At 62.3% G+C, this 19,280-nt stretch overlaps 2 long non-coding RNA genes across 2 annotated transcripts; one reads left to right on the forward strand and one right to left on the reverse strand.

The window, feature by feature from the left end:
* Positions 1-4,064: 4,064 nt before the first annotated feature.
* LOC135323610 (uncharacterized) lies at positions 4,065-11,015 on the reverse strand. Its single transcript, XR_010385082.1, has 3 exons — positions 10,890-11,015; positions 10,474-10,581; positions 4,065-9,624 (listed from the first exon to the last, which is right to left on the reverse strand). It is a non-coding gene; the product is annotated as an uncharacterized LOC135323610 (long non-coding RNA).
* LOC135323611 (uncharacterized) lies at positions 10,953-14,461 on the forward strand. The gene is made up of 2 exons (XR_010385083.1): positions 10,953-11,086; positions 13,901-14,461. It is a non-coding gene; the product is annotated as an uncharacterized LOC135323611 (long non-coding RNA).
* Positions 14,462-19,280: the final 4,819 nt, after the last annotated feature.

Raw genomic sequence — 19,280 nt, forward strand, 5'->3', positions numbered from 1 at the left:
GAAATGAAACAGTCTGGTTCACCTTCCCTGCAAGAGGATGCTGATGCTGCGGAAACTGAACTTTCCATCCAGGAACGGTTATGAAAAGAAGTTTCCATCCACATCTACCCACCCACAGGTGGGTATTGTCCCTCTTCCCTCCTTTCTGCCCCAAATCTGGGAACTTTTATCATACTTCAGGGTCATCCTGCAGCCCCAGTTCAAGAAACCAGCCCTGGTTGACCCACGTCCCCAGTCCCCTGGCGCCATCCCTATCCCCGGTGACAGACTTTCTCCCGTAGTGGCCCTGGGCGGCTGCGGGGCTCGAGACGGTGCCGGTCTGTGCTGGTGAGTGACGAGGGACACAGTGCAGCGAGCAAGCTCTGACAGGCACTGGGGTGTTCAGGGCTCCCGGCTCCCAGCTCCTGTTTTAAAATCATGTTTTATTAATTGCAGATGCACTATGAAAGGCTGCGTGCCTTCGCCTGCGCAGTCCCTGCCTGCATCTCCAGGCTCTGCCCGCGTAAAGCAGGTCTTTCATTTATATTTCATGACTGCATCCCTCAGAAGCAGGATTTTTCAGTGAAAATAGGAAATAATTCACGCTCCATGCAGGCACCCTCCCAGGCCAGCCAGGGCTGACTGCGTTCAGGCAGCCGAGACTCTGGGCTCAGTGGGACCCTCCGTAACTGGTGCCGTGCTGCGGGGACCGAAATGGGGGTGGGCGGAGGGTGAGTGGGCCGGGGGATGGAGGGATGGAGGGAGGAGCGGAGGGATGGGTGCACGGCCAGAACCCCCTTGCCAACGGCGCTCACAGCCAGCACCAAAGCAGCGTAGCAGAAATGAAGGTTTTGGTTCCTTCGAGCCGCAGAGTTATTATCAGAGAGGCAAAGGGCGCAGTGTGGATTTTGAGCATCCTTCTCCGTCCCACCCAGGGCAGACCCTGCCCGCTGCATCACGAGAAAACCCCGCTCGGACGCCGGCTCGTGTTGCTCCAGGGCCGGCTCAGGGCTTGTCCGAAAGCCTGTTAGTCCCGTCCTGCACGGTCAGAAGGCTGGTTTCACCCAGGATTTCTGTGACGCCTGCAGCGTGCAGGGGCGGGCGGCCGGGGCGGGGGGGTTCATGCAGACGGGCCCCGCATGCGCAGGCTGACCCTGCCGAGGCGAACGCCGGGAGTCTGGCACGCAGAAAGCCGAGCTGTCTGGAGGTTATCTCAGCCCGGAAAGCCTGTCCGGTCCTGAACTCCAGCTGCCATCACAGCCGAGCAAATAAACCTCACGCCTCATTAAAGGTTTGGGCCAAGCCCTTGGCCGCACGCAGCCACGCGCTGAGGATGGGGGTGACTCTCCGCGCTGGGGACAACGGCACCGTGCACCGCCGGATCTGGCACCGCGGGCCCAGCGCTGCTGGTGCCGGGGCTGTGGGAATGGCTGAGCTTGACTCAACCCCAGTGAACATTTTAGGGCTTGCTCAGTGCAAATCCGCAGTGCTCTCAGTGCGGGACGAGTGCGTCAGACTGGGTCCAGTCCGGGCACATCCCTCCCACCCCGGATGCGTTGATGGGAGCGCGGCAGCGGAGCGTGGAGGGCGCCCAGCTGCCCCGGCACCCGCGAAGGCCTGAGCAGCCCGGGCGCATCTCGCTCAGACCTGCCCTTGCCCCGGGGGACCACAGCTGCCTGCAGCCTTCATTCTCGTTTCAGGCCATTTAGCACAAGAAACGCTTCCCCGGCTCAGGGCTTTGGGCGCCCGCCAGGTCCTGGGATGAACTGGGGCCTTTTGCTCCCTGCTGCGAGGCGGTTTGCATCTCTTGGGATCTCTGGGTGAAACTCCAAGCACCCGCGCACAGCAGCGCGGTTTTGTGCCCCACGCAATCGCAAACAGAGTGTTTCCCCCCGCGCTGCTTTAGCACCCGAGGTCTGGCCGTCTCCCCGCGGCGGCTGTCAGTTTGGGTTCAGTTTGCACACAGCCTGTTTCAAGGAGACTGTCTTCTTGTTTGTTCTTGCCTGAACCTTTTAATTAACCTGAATTAAAATGTCATTCCAACTGACGGTGCCTGGCTCCCTCCGCACTCCCTCGCGGTGATGATGTTCATGACAATCACCGGCCGTGCAAGTAAATTATGTCAAAACTCAGGAGCTGCCAAGGTCTGGGGACTGTCTCCTCGCAGGAGCCAGGACCGGCGCGTGGCAGCGGGGTGAGGGCACCCTGCTCTGCATCCGAACTGAGACAAAGGTCGAAAGCCGGTTCCCATGCAGCACTCGGTTTGCAAAAGCAAATGTCCCAAATTCCCACTTCAAAGCCTCTCTGCTGGATCAGCCTGCCCTGACAGCACGTCCTTCAGGGCCCTGCTCACACGCTGCATCTCGCCAGCATGCACGGACATCTTCCATGCCCAGACCCTCGGGGCAGGAGAACTTCACCCTCGGAGGCAAGGTTGCCCTGAGTCCTCACGGGGGAAGGAAAAAGCCTCTGAAGTTGAGCTGGCATCACTCGAAAGGCTCAGAAGACAAGAGGGAAGGAGGAGCCCATCCGATGGACCCCATTTGGCATCCTGTGGCTTTCTGCCGAGGAGGACGCCAGCCCACAGCCGGCACGCGCCTGCAAGGCTCCCCTGCAAGTTATGGAGCTGCCCAGCCAGCCCGCAGCTCCTCTCCACGGGATGCGGCCTCCGGACAAGTCTGCCTGCTCCCACCGGCATCGCCGACGGCACCCAGACCGCTGCTTCGGACGGGGCAGATGCAGACAGCACCGGAGCCGCTCTGCAGGGCTCAGCGCCAAGCGCCCGCGAGGCTGATGGGGGCCGTGCGGGGTGCTCGGGGCTGCTTCTGGGTGCCGGGGGCTGCCTGGCCGCGGGGCACTGCCGGAGAGGGTCTTCGGACCACAGTTTTGGCAGAGCTGGGGCCTCTGAGCTAGTTGTGAAGTGGAGCGGCTTGGGCCCAAATTTCTCAGGAGGATCAGCAGCCCTCCCCCAGCTCTGAAAAAACTAATGGCTTTGGCATTTGTTAGATCAAATTCTGCAAATCCAGACTATTTCCTGTTTAGAAATTCCTCCTGTTCTGTATTTTAAAGGTGGCCTTTCATGCGGCTAGGAAACCTTGCCTTAATCTGCTGGGAAGTGAAGCCTTTCGGTTTGTCAGAAAATTTTGAAACGTCGTTTTACATGGAAATTAAAAATGTTTGTTCTGTTTTTGAACTGCGTCAGAGAATCTAAGAGGCGATTTCAGTCTGACCCTCTGGAGCGGATATTTTAAAGCCTTTCTTTGCAAAAGACCACAAAAACCATTTAAAGAAATGCTACAGCAGAGATTTTTGCCCCTCATCCCAAGGATGTGGGGTCAGCAAAAGCCCAAAAGGACAAAATGCAAAGAGGATGCAAAGGGGGGGATTTAGCCCCAGCCTATAGATGATGGAGACAAACTCCCACCAGTCGACACAGCGAGGGGCAGCGGGCGCCATTTGCAGCAGGTTCAGGGGGGACCCAAGGAAAAGCACCTTCCCTGGAGGTGGGACAGGTCGCCAGAGCCGTGGCGATCTCGGTCCTTCCCTGGGGGTTCCCAAAACCTGGCTGCCCAAAGCCCTGACCTAGTGCTGGGGCTGCTCCTGCTCTGATGGACGGAGACCTCCCGGGGGGCTGCGACGAACCCGTTTGCAGCTTCATTTGGGCTCCTTCCCTTTCTGCCTGCCCGCAGTGATCCAATGGCTCCGGGGGTCCTGGGCCGGCACAGGTTGCTCCCGAGCCTCAAAGCCGCCGCGTCCCCCCCCAGGTCCCCGTCTCCCCCTCGCTGCCCCCCCGCTCGCGCAGCTGGTGCTTCCTCCGCTCCTCGGTGCGTGTCGGGACGTGTTGCTGCTCACTCTGCCGCAGGCAGCCCGGCGCGGGCCCGTGCGCGTCTGCGAATGTCGGCAGCAGGACAACCGCGAGGTGCCAAAACCCCGCTCGGTTCCTCTGGCAGGATTCCCCCAGGAGCTTTCCTTGGAGCTACAGGGAAACGCATGCATTGCCCAGACATGCAAAGGGAGAAGATCAGCGGGACCATTGCTTTGGGCGTTTTGCTGCTATTAGTGGCCGTACGGTGCAGGGTCCCGTGTCGTGCGAGGGTTGTGCAGCTCCGTCCTCCTCCAAGCAAGAGCTCCCGCAACCTCTGGCGTCCCAGGAGCCACCCGAGGTGGTCCCATGAATCTCCTCAGCCCCAAGTCACAGGTTTCCACCGGAGACGGAGAGCAGGAAAGGTAAAGCGCAGCCTGAATTTGGTGCAGCGCAGCACACGATCGTGGCTGCAGAAACGCAGCCAGGCAAGGTGCTTCTCACCAAGTCCAACAAGAGGCAGAAATGCCAAGGAAAGGCCACGCAGAGCCAGATTTTAAGACGATTTCCCACCCAGACTTTTTCATTGGCTTCAACATGAGCGATGACCCTTGCCGATGAATCTCAGTGCAAAGAAACAACCAAATTCACTATTGGCAGTTCACACACACCCCCTGCATATGTTTATTTAGTCGTATCTGTATGGGGAGAAAATTCCCTTTGCAGTTCACTCCTGCAATGAGCAGTCTGTAGTCCTTCTCCAATGGTTAGGGAATCAAATACAATTTCTATGCTGCCTGTTCTCCCTCATTCAACAAATAATCAAATTACATGTCATGTGCACTGCTCATGGAGGAGGATACTGCCTTCTACCGAAGGTGTGAAAGTCAGTCGTGTGTAAAATTAACTTAGCCCTTTGCTAAGTCAGATGGGAATCGCTTTAGAAGCAATGCAATCTGCAGGGATTCCTGAAGCGCGGCTGCTCAGCCGCTTTCAAGAGCAGAAGGAAGAGGAAAGTATTTTCCAAACGCCTGGGAGGAGGGTGCTGAGGAAGTCGCTAACGTGCAGGTTGGAGAGGGATGAGATTGCACTTGGGTGAGATCCCCTTGGTGTCCGTCCCAGGTAGGAAATGGGATTACCGTGGGTTAGGAGGCATGCAACGCGCTTTGCACACACACTTTCGGCTCCGGGGAAGAAACTTTATGCCCTCGTCGTGTGAGATCTGCCACGTGCTGAGGCACTCGTGACCAGGTCCCGGTGCGGGTCCCTGGGGGACGGAGCCGAGGTGGGTGTATATCATGAGTTTTGGCTTTTCCTGCACCCTGAGCACCCATCCGCGAGCGCGCTCCTGCCTCGAGGGCCGTGTCCTTGGAAGCAGAGGCAGCAGGGCTGCCGGAGGCTCCCTCTCACACTCGCCCTAGGGAAAGGCTCCTGCTTGTCTCCTCTCCCTGCTGGCCAGGGGCTCAGCTCAGACGTTTCTCCCAGTGCGTCGCGTGAACACATCCCAGCGGGACCTCCCTACCCCGGTGGGGAAGGTGATTAAACCGGGAGAACGGTGGGACGGGAGAATTTGTGGAGAGCTCAGGGTGGGGAGTCCCGGTCTCCTCTGCTGCTGGAGGCTGCCTGGCTTCTCCCGCTCCAGGTCCCTCCTGGGCGATGCCAAGGGCCCCGGCACGGCTCCGGGGACCCCAGGAGCAGCTGGGCCGAGGCATCCCAAAGCTGGAAAGGCGACGTGCAAAAAGCAGTCGCGTCTGTGGCTGCTCCCCCACAGCTGGAAACAAGCAGCCAGGATGCTCCATCTCCAGCACACGCTGCTCCTCCCTTTCCTCCTTCTCCCAAGCGGGGAAGGAGCTTCGTCCTCTTGTCAAAATTCACCTTGCCAAGTCAGAGCTCGGTTGCCTCCGTCCCGCAATGAGTGAGGCACCCGGAGCAGCCCCGCTCAGCGGAGACATCCCTGCGCTGGACGTCGGTCCGGGAGATCCTGGGTGGTGCTTGGGAGCGGGGGGAGCTGCTGGAGATGCCGTGGATCCAGCACAGCCCTGCGGAGCAGGGCCAGCCCTCCCTGGGACCAGCTGGAAGGACCAAAACAAGCCCGTGGAGATGCCTTCTACCCTGCTGGCCCCACAGCCTGGCCCTAAGCTCTGCTGGGAGGCACCCGGCACCCGCGCACATCTCTCCCCTCCAAAAGCCTCAAAATACTCAGCCGGCTCAAGTGGGTCCCAATGTCCGAAGGGAAAATAAGGCTGGCTCTCCCGAAGGGCGCCCGGGCGGGTGGGCAGCTCTGGGCACAAACCAGCCCGGCTCCCGCGCCTGCCAGCTCCCGCACGCTCGCAGCTTTTGTTCTTTTTTTAAGAAAAATGAAGTTCTGGAGTGGGATTTGCTGCCACTCCAGGGATTTGGACATTAATTTCTAATGGGGATTAAGAATTCAAATCCTTTAAGCAGCTTTTGCAGCCCCACTCTTCGCTCTCCTCGCTGCAGAGACCCCCAGGCAGACCCGCGCCGGTGCGGAGCAGCGTCTGTGCAACCCCCACGGCCCTGAGCACCGCGGCATCGCCATCGCCATCGCACAGCCCGGCCCGGGACCCTCCCACCCCCGGGGCGCTGGGGATGCAGGGGGGCAGAAAGGGGGTTCTGGGCGAGGCAGCGGGGTGGGAGGGTGCAGGCTGGGGGGGGTCCTCAGCCCCCTTCCCCGGGAGTCCCTCCGTGGGAGTCGTCCCACCAGCTGCAGGCTCTGGGGGGGCATCACGGGGTCCAGGTCTAGAGAAAGGTGGGAATTTGGGGGGCTGCACTGGCTGCACCCCAGAGAACGTGGCAGGTCAAAGGGGTGGCAAGGTGGGCAAGTGTCCCCCGGTGTGACAACGGTCCTAGTGCCGTTGGCATCACCCCACCAGCTCCAGGCAGAGAGGAGGAAGAGGAGGAGGAGGAAGAGGAGGAGGAGGTTGTCCAGGGCTCCCTGCCGGTGCTGGTGGACACCCAGGTGGCCCTGGCTCTGTCCCCGGGCACTCCGGTCCCCAAGGGCTCGGGGACGGATGGGGAGAGGTGGCAGCAGCCCCCGCCGTGCAGCCCCTGCCGTCGTGGTGGGAGGAGGATGAGCGAGCGCCCGGAAACCTCGTTAGCAGCCCGACCCCGTTAGTCACCATGGCGACAGAGCTCGGCAACCTGGGTAGGTAAAAAATCATATCGCAAAGCTGCTGCTGTGCTGAGCAGCCCCCGGGGCCGGGCTTGCACGCGGCGGGGCCCGCGAGGCCGAAGGCTGCGCTCCTCGGCGTGCGGTGCCGGGGCGGCACTGCCCTGCCGTGCGCGGGGGAAAACCAGGTATCTCTTTCATCGGTATTTTCGGAGAAAGCGTGCCCAGTCCTGCTTCCCGGGAGGATTTCATCATGCCAGGGATTTTGTCCACCTCTCCAGCACCTTGTGCCACTGAACCCCCCTCGCAGGGTTGCGGCTGCTTCGCGCTCTCCTCCTCTTCCTCCTGCCTCCTCCCAGCCTCGGCCGAGATCCTCTCCTTTCTCTCAGCCCTGACTTCGCAGCCGGACCCAGGGAAAATCCTGCGGGACGACGGCAGCTCGGCCCTGCCCGTGCTCCTCGGAGGCGGCTCCCGCTGCTCCCGGCCGCCACGACGTGCAAGGGCTCCCCGCAGCGCGAGGGAGCTTCCCGCTGCCTTCGGGCGCCCGCGGTCGCGCTGGGAATCAGACTTCACATTAACGCAGCAATAAAAGTCTGCGGGCATCTCCACGCAGGAACCCCCCCTCCTCTGCCCGCTGGGAGGAAAAGGCAGCGGCTTGCTTAGATTTCCGCAGAAAAGGGCAGCTCCAAGCACGCGTGCGTTTAAGAGCGTGCGTTTCCCGAAGGCATCCGTCGGAGCCGGGGAGCGCGCGGGGCGAAGAGGCCGGCAGCCTCGGGGCCCAGCACGGCACAGCCCTGTCGGAACCGTGCACCGGTGTCGGCGCTTTGGGAAGTGAGCCGAGAAAGGCAAAGCATGTTAGGCTCTTCTTTCTAAAAGCTGTTCCAGATGTTTGTGGCTCTCCTTAATGCTGGGCTGTGCCAGCCGAGTCCACCCGAAAATGGGGAACACATGGAGAGAAAAAATGCAAGAGATACCAGCTGTTTGTGGTTTGCACAAACTGCCACCTCTGCCTCTGAGCGAGGAAAGCAGCAAATTCTGGGAGTTTTGTCCTGCTGCCTGGAGCATCGACGGAGCCTGTGCCGGGGAGCTACCTGGGGACCTCGGCTTGGCTGGAGACGATGAAGATCAGTGGCAAAATTGGTTTCATCAGAGCTTCTGTGCTTCTCCTCGGGGCGATCAGCCACGTAGCCAGGCCTGAGGACACCAGATGCTCCAAGATCGGGTGGAGGATGCTTCGGGGCAGTCCGCCTCCGGCGGTAACGTCCTCCAAACAGGTTTTCCCTGGGCAGCAGTCAGGGGGGTCCTGGATGTTAGGAGCAATTCCAGATTCGTGGTGCCACCTCAGGCGTAAGGACTGGCAAAGGGCTCTTCCCCGGACACGCTGACTGACGGGAGTTTTTGCAGCATTTCCCCGCTTTTATGGAGGAGACGAGTAGAAAGCTCAGCTTGGGCCAATTCCTTCCCTAGGAGACACCTTTCCTTGGGTGCCAGGAAGGGGGGACATACGAGAGCAGGGCTCTCTTCCTACCCGGGATGGGACGAGCAGCCCAAACCAGCACGAGCACTCCGGGATGCACTGGAGGTGGAAAGTGCCCCATTTCTTTGCACTATATTAACGGAAAGTCCAAAGTGGAGAATGCTAAAATGAAGCCAGATCTCCCGAGAAACAGCCCTGACCGCCCAGGAACTGTGTCTGTCCGCGTGGGGCTGCAGTGACCCAGATCCGGGGGGCTGGGGGATTGCACGGGGGGGCTAAGGACGCCAGCGTTTCTCCTGCAGCCCGGTGATGCCTTGCCCAGGGCTGGTCCCCGCTGCCAGCAGCGGCCAGGTCGCCTTGGCGTCGTTCCCAGCAGCCACAGAGCGATGCCAGCAGACTCTGCAGCAAACCCCCCGCACAGCTGGGCCGGGCTGCATTGAGGCATCCTCCTGGACACAGCATCATTAACAGAAAGCCACGAGACCCACAGCTGCCCCATAAAACGTAAAAAGCACCCTGGGGCCCAGGCACAGCCTCCCACGCCTGTGCGGGCAGCCCCAGCCTCCCGGAGCCGCTCACGGGGTCTCCGGAGGAGAACAGCTCACGCAATAAACCCTCTTCAGGGCACCGCTGCCTTTGCCTTCAGAGCCTTATGAATATTGTAGCAAGGCCGTTCTTTTCATCTCCGCTTCCTTCCAGGGAGCCCCAAACCCTCTGCACATTCGTTTCCACCTCACTATTTCTCTCAATTATTTAAACCCCCCTTCCCGAAGTGGAGCCCTTCCATTATCACGCTTTCCTCCGTGCCTCATGTGGAATTTGGGGACTAGAAAATCCACTTTATTGCTCTGCATTTGTGCGGAGCAGCAGGTTTCCCCCTGGGCCAGGTGAGGACTTCCAGCACACACAGGACAGCCCCATCAGCAAGGCTGGGCCTGGATCCGGATCCACCTTCGGCCTGGAGAGGCCGTGACTCCGACGGGGGGCACTGGGAGTCGTGGGAAGCATCCCAAAAACTGGTGGAGACTGGCAGGACCATGCTGCAGTCTTGCGTGTCCCTCGGGACGGCTGACTGCCCTGATCGCCGTGCTGAACGTGGCCCAGTTTTGCAGGGAGCAGAGGCGTTGGCCATAAAGTCTGCACGTTTTAAAGTCTGCACTTAGGGGGAGATCACCAGCGTCACTGTGGGCACAGGTCACCCCACACGTCTGCTCTGTCCATCCAGGGACAGTTGTTCTGGCAAAGACAAGGAGGGAGAGTGTTTTGTGAGCAGAAACTAAAAAGGATTCAAGTCGCAAAGACCTTACGGTTAAAGCAGAACTTCACTGTTTTTTCACTCATTTCATTGCCATCACGTTTCCCAAAATTGCACGGATTATTGTCATTGCTCTTCTTGCCACCAGTTCTCCACCAAACCATGTGTGGGGCCAGCAGTCTCCGCACTGAGGTTGTACAGGCTCAGCAGAGCTCACAACCAGAGCATGAGACAAGGGACACATGGAAACACTGACAGATGGGGCATCTTGAGACAACAAGTATTCTGCTAAAACAGAGAAGTCCCTTACTGCTCTGTTTCCAGCACTCAGTACCAAGAAGTGAAGTTGTTCAAAGCTGAAATGTCTGTGATGGTTCCCTGTAGGGCAGATCCCATGGCAACCCCTGACGTGACACATCCCCCAGATTAATTGCCTTTGAACCTGAAGGCAGGAATGATGAACAGAGCTCTTGAAGCACTTAGTTTAAAGCCTGGAGGCTTAAGTATCCATTGGAGAAACGCAATTATCAGCCCCGAAGGGAATAACACCTTCGCAGCTGAGGGAACACCTTCTCTGTTTACTTCTGAAATGCGGCAGCTGCGTTTTAGCACCAAAAACCACATGCCCTTGCGCCGGTACATCTGCCCGAGGACACTCCTGTGCCGCAGGGATCCACGGCTGGTGGTTAAAACCAGGCAGTTAGCGTGGTTAAAAGGGAGGGTTTCTGCTGGAGCTCGCAGCAATGTCCGCAGGGCAACAAGTCACTCTGCTTGGGCAGAGCTCTGAGGGCGGTGACTCAGTTTAAGCAGGTCAGCTGGGTTGGGCTCACCTTGATCCTCTCTGTCAGGCCTGACTTGCTGGGTGATCGATAGCGGTGCTTTGGCAGGCCGGGTCTGATGGCTGCGGCAGTCTGGCCCCAGCGTCGCGCCGCGGCCATCTGCAGAGCGGCCCGTGGCTTTTAGCAGATGGCTGAGGCTCACCCCCTCCTTAGCACCTCGGTCCTTGCACCAGCAGCTTGGACTCTCAGTCCCCGTTTTCCTTTGGGAGCCGAATTGAGCCGAGCGGGCTGTTCCTCCCCTGCCCTCCCACGTCCCTGCCTCCTCCGGCCCCCAGCCCTTCGCTCTGCCGGGGGGCAGAGCCAGGAGTCCTGCCCTTCAAGAAAGCCTGCCTGGCTCCACGGTATCTCGGGCTACGTGCTCTCCGCCCTGCTTTCCCCAGCCCAGCCGATGAGCTCATCCCGCTTACTGGTGTGAACCATGTTGTCTCCCCGGTCACTGCTGGTCCGAGCGAAGGCTGGAGCAAAACGCCCTGAATCACCTCCGTTATCTGTGTGTTTTCCTCCCTGTCCCGCTGCGGAAGGATGGATGGATGGATGGATGGATGATTCTCTCGGCCGCTCACGCCCCACTAACAGCCTCTGGTTTCGGCTCGTCCTTTCGGAGGTCAGTGTGTCAGGCTCGTGCTCGTCTCGCCCTGCTCACGGGGAGGAAGGGCACAGGGAGCTGTGGCTCTACAAGGAGTGAGTTTTGCCTGATGCTTTCATTGCTTATAAAAGTCTGCAAACGGGGTGCAAACGGGGTGCAAACGGGGTGCTCTCCCCAGCCCGGCTCAGCCCCGCAGGATCAGAGACGTCAGCACGGAGGAGCTGCCACGGCGCTCGGCTCTCCGCGCTCCTGCGTCACGCTCTGAATTAATCATCAGCGTTGCTCCGTGCCGGGCCCCTTACTTAGAGAGATTTTTGCACATGAAAAATTAACTGCTCTGAATGATTGATGGCCGGTGGCCCCGGCGCCCCGCGCTCTGCGTGCCAGGTTTGCCCTCCCCAAGGGCTGCCACACGTCCCTGTCCCCAGCCGTCCCCTCCACCACGCCGGGCCTCATCCGCGGGGGAGCAAACCGGCACGGCAGGAACCCCCTGCAAAAGCCGGCATTAAGGATGTAACGCTGCCGTCCGTCTGCTGGAGATGCTGATGTTTTTTGGGTGGTGGAGCATCTCCGAGGCACCAGGATGAGCCCAGTTTGGCAGTGACGCCACGGGGAAGAGACACTATGGGCTGCGTAGCTCATGGTTGGGGGCCTAAAAGCCTCTTTGCTCTATCCTGGTCTGTGTGGCCTCTCATCCCTTTTGTCACCGTCCCTCCACGTGTGACGGGACATGAGCAGCACTGTCGTGTGTGCAGGTCCCTCCCCAACCCCCCCCGCTCCCGGCACATCCTGAGGGTCCCAGGCCCACGGTGGCCGGGCTGGAAATGGGCAGCGGACTGACCAACTCCAGGGATTTGCTTGCGAAACCTGGTGCTTGAAACCTTTCCTCACCCTTGAGAATGCAACCCCCCCCCAGCACCCATCCCCAGCACCCACCCCAGGCACCCACCCCGCTCATGCATCTCCAGCACCCACCCCAGGCACCCACCCTGCTCATGCATCTCCAGCACCCATCCCGGGCACCCACCCCAGGCACCCACCCACCCCCAGGTGCCTCCCCCCCCCCCCCAGCACCCATCTCAGGCACCCATCCCATGCCCCCCAGGCACCCACTTGCAGCACCCATCCTCTGCACCCCCCCAGGCACCCCCCGGCATCCATCCCAGGCAGCCCCCCAGCACCCATCCCACGACCCCCCCCTCCCCCAGGTACCCCCCCAGCACCCCTGTCCCCCCCCCCCCCAGCACCCCCGTCCCCCCCTCCGCACCGCGGGCGCCCCGGCCCCGGGCAGCGGCGGTTCCCGGGCCGGCACCGCCCTCTCCCGGCCGCGGCCGCGGCTGCTCCCGCCGGCTGCTCCCACCTCCCGGAGCCGCCCCCCCGGCCCCCCCCGGGGTGACCCCGGCCCCGCAGCCCCCCAGGTGAAGCTGCGCCTGACGCTGCCCTTGAAGCTCTGCCGATGCAGCCGCCCCCCCCCCGGGGCTCCCGGTGCCCCGGCCACGGAGACCCTCGCGCTCCCTCTGTGCCGCCGCCTTTTGTGGGCTCCCAGGCTACTTTCTTGCTCTTATCTTGCTCACGACACCGAAACCTCCTAACTCTAACCCCAAATCCAGCTCCTCCATCCTTTCCTCACGTGCCCCGATTTCTAATCTGCTGCTCCCGCTCGCCGCCGTCCCCGCTCTCCCCCAGCTTCCCAAAGCGGCCGAGGCCGGTGCAGAGCCCGGCTGCAGCGCCCAGGCCTTGGCCGCCTCGCGGCGTTGCCGCCCGCTCGGAGCGGGGCTGGATGGGGTCCTGCTCTCCCCCTCCCCGGAGCGACGTGGATTTTGCAGCTTGCGGCTCGGCCGGGCGCTGCCCACCCCTTCCTGCAGACTCGGGCGGCTGCTCAGCTCGCTAACGCAGCCCCCGGCGAGGCTCCTGCCTCCCTCAGCCCCCGTCATCCCGGTTTAGCCTAGATCATACTCCCCGCTTTGGCTCCTGGAAAAAAACACGGGGGACACCATGACTTCGGTTCAGCTTTCGTGAGAAAGCAGCCCCGGGGATAAGCACCGTCCCGTCTTCCGGCGCTGCAGGTTAACGGGGACTTTCCCGGGATAAAGGGGATGCTGCAACACAGCTCGGCGGCTCGGCACCCCCCCACCCGCTCCCCGCTCCCTGCTCCCGGTGAATCCCGGACACAAATTAATCTTTAAAAGATGTTCTTGCTGTTATTTGTGCTTTGCCGGTGCCAGCGCTGCTGGGCGTCCTGCGCCCGGGAGGGAGCCGCGTCCCCGGAGGGCAGCAGGGCTCCCGGGGGCTTGTTCGCCCCGGGGTCCCGACCCGCTGGCTCCTGCGGGGCCCTTCCCACCCCCCCGCCCGGATCCGGCCTCCCCTTCTCCTCACCCGGCTGGTTAATGTCTAACCCACCCGGCCGACCGACCGCCTGGCAAAGCCGCGCCGCTGGAGCGGCTCGAGCCACCCCGGAGCGGCTTGGGGAGCGCCTGGGCAGGGCCAGCGCAGCGCCTCTGCCCCCCCCCCCGGTGCCCCCCCGGCAGCCCTGGGTGCCGTCACCCCTGCGGGTGCCCCCGCGCAGCCCGAACTCGCGTCCCGTCCCGTGCCTGCGGGGCCGGGCCACGCTGCCCCTCTCGTCCTGCTCCTGGCGGAGAGGGGACCCAGGTCCTGCACGCCTGGCAGCTCCGGTTGTCCCTGCGGTCACCGCGGGGCTGTCACGTGTCCCCGCGTGTCTCCTGCCAGCCGTGCAGGGGGGCCCAGGGCCACTGGTCCTGCTCCGAAGTGCTCCCTGCACCTTACCTTCTGCTCAGCCCCACCGTCACGTCCCTCTGCTCTCTCCTCCGACAGCACCCAGCGGGCCATCTCCTTCCAGACCCTCCTGCAGATGCTGGCCCGAATATCCAGGGACCTGCACGGGAACGGGGCAAGCCCGCAGCGAGGCAAACACGGCAACCCAGGGACCCGGGAGCGACCGCTTCCCGCAGTGAGGTCGGTGCACACGTCTCCCGTGGATGGCTCAAGTAATTTTGGAACCTCTATAAGCCCCAGATGTCCACCGTGTCCTGCAGCAAGGGGGTCCCGGCTTAACTGTGCACCGTCTGCAGAGAAATCGCCTGGAGGCCGGCCACGTTTTAGCTCCCGCTGCCAGAAACCCGGCACGGGGAGCCCCGCACCTCTCCTCCCGGGATGTGCCACATCCCTGCACGGCTGATACCAGCCCCGGGGCCAGAAATAACCCTGAGCAGCTCAGGCCCGTTTGGGTTTATCCTGCCTGGTGAGGGCAGATGCACGTGTGTCCTCCAGGCAGATCTCAGGTGAGAGCACCCGCCCGAGCGGCAGCAGCGCTCTGGGAGCCGTGTCTGTGTGTCTGTCTGCTGGCAAAAACAAATAAAAAGGTGTTGGGTGCCAGCACTGGGGCCTTTGCACTCGCCGCGGAGTCCAGAGCGCCGGGCGTGCGCGAAGCAAACGCCTTTTCTCGTCCGAAACGGTGAATGCATGCGGTGCTGCAGCACGCGGGAACCCGCTCCCATCCCGCAGCTGGGCTGGGAAGGTGGGAAGCTCCCGACGGAGATCAGAGAGCGGAAAGCAACGGCCAAAGCGTTCCCAGGACGGGGACTCGGGCTCTGGGGAGGCTCCCGCGGCTCCGCAACGGCCCCCGGAGGGGAAGGAGCGGGGAGCGCCGTACTGCCGGCCCCGCGCTGCCGCCGCGGCCTCAATAGCCCGATTGTGCGCGGGGAGCAGCGGAGCCGCTGCCGGGCGGCCGCACAGAGCGGCTTTCTGCCGGGCTTCAATAGCGGGTCTGTGCGGCGCCCGCGGGAAGCTCCCGCTGCCTCTCCCTGACCCTGCCCGGATCCCCGGCAGCCGGGGACCCGCCTGCTCCCGGGGCGCCGCGCGGAGAAGGGCGCCCTGTGTGCCGGGACACGCGGCTCTTTTCGGCTTTGTTCGAAATGTCACGGGTGAGCCGGGGACCCCGAGCCGCTCCGGGCTGCGGGGGGGCATCCGACGGGGAAGCGGAGCCGGGACGGGAGGCTGACGGAGAGCTGGAAGTGGCCGGCGGTGACGCTCCCCTTCTGTCAAGGGGCAGATTTAGAGAGGTCTTTGGTGGTGGCTGCGGAGCAGAAGGGCAGCCCCGGGAAGGACGTCCTTGTCTGAAGGGCTCTTGTCCTCAAGGACTTGGCTGGCCTCTTCGCTGGATGCTAAAGGCCGGAGAAGGAGGTGCTTCAGAGCTGGCTTGTCCCCCCCGCGCACCCCCCAGCGCACATCCATCCCAGGTCTGCTCGGCGGTGCCCTGCGCGGCCCCGAGCCTGAGCCCCTCGCGGCATTTCCACCGCTCGGCAGAGCGCCGAGGCTGATCCAGCCCCAAGCTAACGCCCGGGAAGTCGCGGCTCCGGCAGCATCCCGCCGGCAGCTCCCGTGGACCATTGGGGAGCACTCACGGCTGTAACGGCAGGGAGCTTCCAGCCGCCGGGATGGGCCCGCCGGAGCTGCCGGCGGGGCTGGAGCCCGGCGAGGGTAAACCCCGCTGGGGTGAGCACGCAGCAGCCCTGATAAGGCTGGGCTGGAAACGCGGGCACAAAAAAGCCTCCCGGCCTTTGGCGGCTGCGGAGGGCTGGTCGGGCGCCGTGCCCAGCGCCCTCGGTATTGACCGACATCAAAGCTTGCGCCCAACGCGCCGCCCGGGCAGGAAACGTCACCTGCAGCCGGCTACATCAGAGGGGACGGCGGGACACGGCACCCCCGGGGAGGAGAGGACACGCGGGGCAGAGCCACGCTCCTCGGGGGGACATCGGAGGTGGTTCTGCAGCTGCTGCCGGCCCCCCGGGCCCTGCGCCCCGCCGCGGGAGGTGGTGGTGGGTGACGTATGGGGGCGGCGGGGGGGCCCTGGGGTGGGTGCCCCTGCCTGGGGAGGTCAGGCACTCGAGGGAGGCTGCTGCCGCCCCGCGCTGGGGTTGTTTGTTTTGTCCTGCTGCTGCAACGTGCCGGAGAAGGAGCCGGAGAGGCCAGCAGAGGAAATGGGCTTCCTGCCCCCTCCCGAACCTGCCGGCAGAAAACCAGGACATCCTGCGGCTGGACGGTCCTCGCCCGGCTCGGCAGGGACCGAGGAAGTCTGCGGGGCTGGTTTATTTGTGCACCGCGGCGATGCATGCAGCGCTTTCCGAGGGGGCTGCGCCAGGCGAAGCACCGGGACGGCCTTTCCCTCCAGCTGGGTCCGCGGATCCCACGGGGCAAGAGGCGGCTAACGGAGCCGGGAGCAGGGCTCCTGGAGATTAACTCTGCCTGCTGGGAAACGGCTCGAACCAACCCAACCAGCTGCTCTTCCACGTGCACTCGGCTCCCCCGGGATGCTCCATGGGCCGTCGCTAGCGTGGGCTCCGGCAGCAGACCCAGGGCTTCAGGAGCCCCAGAGCAGACCGAGGTGCCCAGGGGTTCGGGATCCTGGTGCCCATCGAGCAGACCGAGGTGCCCAGGGGTTCGGGATCCTGGTGCCCATCGAGCAGACCGAGTTGCTCAGGGGTTCGGGATCCTGGTGCCCATCGAGCAGACCGAGGTGCCCAGGGGTTCGGGATCCTGGTGCCCATCGAGCAGACCGAGGTGCCCAGGGGTTCGGGATCCTGGTGCCCTTCGAGCAGACCGAGGTGCCCAGGGGTTCGGGATCCTGGTGCCCATCGAGCAGACCGAGGTGCCCAGGGGTTCGGGATCCTGGTGCCCTTCGAGCAGACCGAGGTGCCCAGGGGTTCGGGATCCTGGTGCCCATCGAGCAGACCGAGGTGCCCAGGGGTTCGGGATCCTGGTGCCCTTCGAGCAGACCGAGGTGCCCAGGGGTTCGGGATCCTGGTGCCCATCGAGCAGACCGAGGTGCCCAGGGGTTCGGGATCCTGGTGCCCTTCGAGCAGACCGAGGTGCCCAGGGGTTCGGGATCCTGGTGCCCTTCGAGCAGACCGAGGTGCCCAGGGGTTCGGGATCCTGGTGCCCATCGAGCAGACCGAGGTGCCCAGGGGTTCAGGATCCTGGTGCCCATCGAGCAGACCGAGGTGCCCAGGGGTTCGGGATCCTGGTGCCCATCGAGCAGACCGAGGTGCTCAGGGGTTCAGGATCCTGGTGCCCATCGAGCAGACCGAGTTGCTCAGGGGTTCGGGATCCTGGTGCCCATCGAGCAGACCGAGGTGCCCAGGGGTTCAGGATCCTGGTGCCCATCGAGCAGACCGAGTTGCTCAGGGGTTCGGGATCCTGGTGCCCTTCGAGCAGACCGAGGTGCCCAGGGGTTCGGGATCCTGGTGCCCTTCGAGCAGACCGAGGTGCCCAGGGGTTCGGGATCCTGGTGCCCATCGAGCAGACCGAGGTGCCCAGGGGTTCAGGATCCTGGTGCCCATCGAGCAGACCGAGGTGCCCAGGGGTTCGGGATCCTGGTGCCCATCGAGCAGACCGAGGTGCTCAGGGGTTCGGGATCCTGGTGCCCATCGAGCAGACCGAGGTGCCCAGGGGTTCAGGATCCTGGTGCCCATCGAGCAGACCGAGTTGCTCAGGGGTTCGGGATCCTGGTGCCCTTCGAGCAGACCGAGTTGCTCAGGGGTTCGGGATCCTGGTGCCCTTCGAGCAGACCGAGGTGCCCAGGGGTTCAGGCCCAACACCAGCACACACCCTGCCCGGTGCAGGACCGGGGTTCAGGTCCCACACGGCACACGCAGACAGGGTCTGGCCACCCCTTCCACCACGTGCCCCTACGGACAGGCCACCACGCTTGTGCAGCCTGCAGAGGAACGCCGTGCCGTGCTGGCACGTGCACAAAGAGGCAGTCAAGGCTGGCACAGAGCGAAGGATTCATGACAAAGGTCATTTCCTGAGACCGCCTTCCAGACCAAAAAAATTGCTAATGTTTCCAACGAACCGAAAACTCATCGAGTCCTGACGCTGCTTGTTCAGGTGCTGCTCCCGCCCGGGTCAGGGCGGGGACAGGCGTGCTGGTGTTGGTGGCCGGTGCAGGGTCTGGGGCTGTGGGGATGGCCTTGCCAGGGCCCTGCCACAGTGCCACGAAAGTACAACATCCAGGCTCAAAAAACCCAGCATTTTTGGCAAAAATACCCCTCCGCCAGCAGTGAAAATCCAGCCAGCCCTCACAGCAAGTCTGCAGGGTGACAGAGACAGATGCTGAAAACAGGCCCTTGGCCCCAGGCTGCGGTGATCCACATTCCTGGCTGTTCGCTTGCAAATCCAGCACAGTGTTAAGGTTAAATGTACCTTTACTAACCCACAGCTCTGTGCAACCTGCCTCCGAGCGTGGGCCAGGCTGTGGCTGCCGTCCCGGGCAGGCAGGACCCACAGCTCGTACCGGTCCGGGCGGCTCGGACCTGCATCCCTCGGGAAAGCCCTCGCGCAGGCAGGGAAGCAGCGAGGCAGACAATCCTTCCTTGGTCCAAAATCTGAGACTTATAAAGTGCTTTTCTCCGTGCTGCCTCCTAGAAGCATTTGCGATCCACGTGCTGATAAAACTTCGAGCCACCCTTGTGACTTCTCTGCCTGGGTCTTCGTATTTGAGTTTTGCAGAATTTCAGCAGGAAACCACAAGCGTTAGAAATAAGAAATAAGGATGGTCCCATGGGTTTAACTGCTCTCGGTCATCAGAGTTTAAAGGCAGGAGCTCACAGCGAGAGGGGAGTCTGCTCTGTGTGAGCAGCATCTGAGCGCTGCTTCTCCAAAGGCTGCGCTCGAGTTTCAACCTGGAATCAGAAATATCTCTGTGCCACCACAGTTCTTCGCCCCAGCAGCCCCAGGTCCTTATTTCCTCAGGGCACATGGGATGTTTGAGGTCTTAACACCATTTTACAGCTCTTTTTTATACATACCCTTCACCTGCACCTTGTAAATCGCCGAGGTGGCACGAGGTTGCACAGGTGAGCTGAGCTCAACCCCGCGCTCAGACTCTGCTTTTCCAAGCTCGTTTTTTCAGGCTTCTATTTTATGGGTTTTTTTTTTTTTTACACTCACAAGGAGGAAACAAGAAATGTTTAGCGATGGGTGAAATTCTTGTCAGATGTCCAACACCGGGAAGGAGGGACTCCGATGCTCAGGGCCTTTTGCAGAAGTGGCAGCCCACTGCGGACCGCCCCGGGGGCTGGGACGGGGGGACACAGCTCCGTGCCCTTCCCGGGAAGCAGCCACCGGTGGGACCTGCACCTTAGGACAGACTTCACCTTTCCAGAAACAGAGCGGGGAACAAAAGCAGCAGTTA

This window comes from Dromaius novaehollandiae, chromosome 25, assembly GCF_036370855.1.
Source record: "Dromaius novaehollandiae isolate bDroNov1 chromosome 25, bDroNov1.hap1, whole genome shotgun sequence".
Lineage (NCBI taxonomy): Eukaryota > Metazoa > Chordata > Aves > Casuariiformes > Dromaiidae > Dromaius > Dromaius novaehollandiae.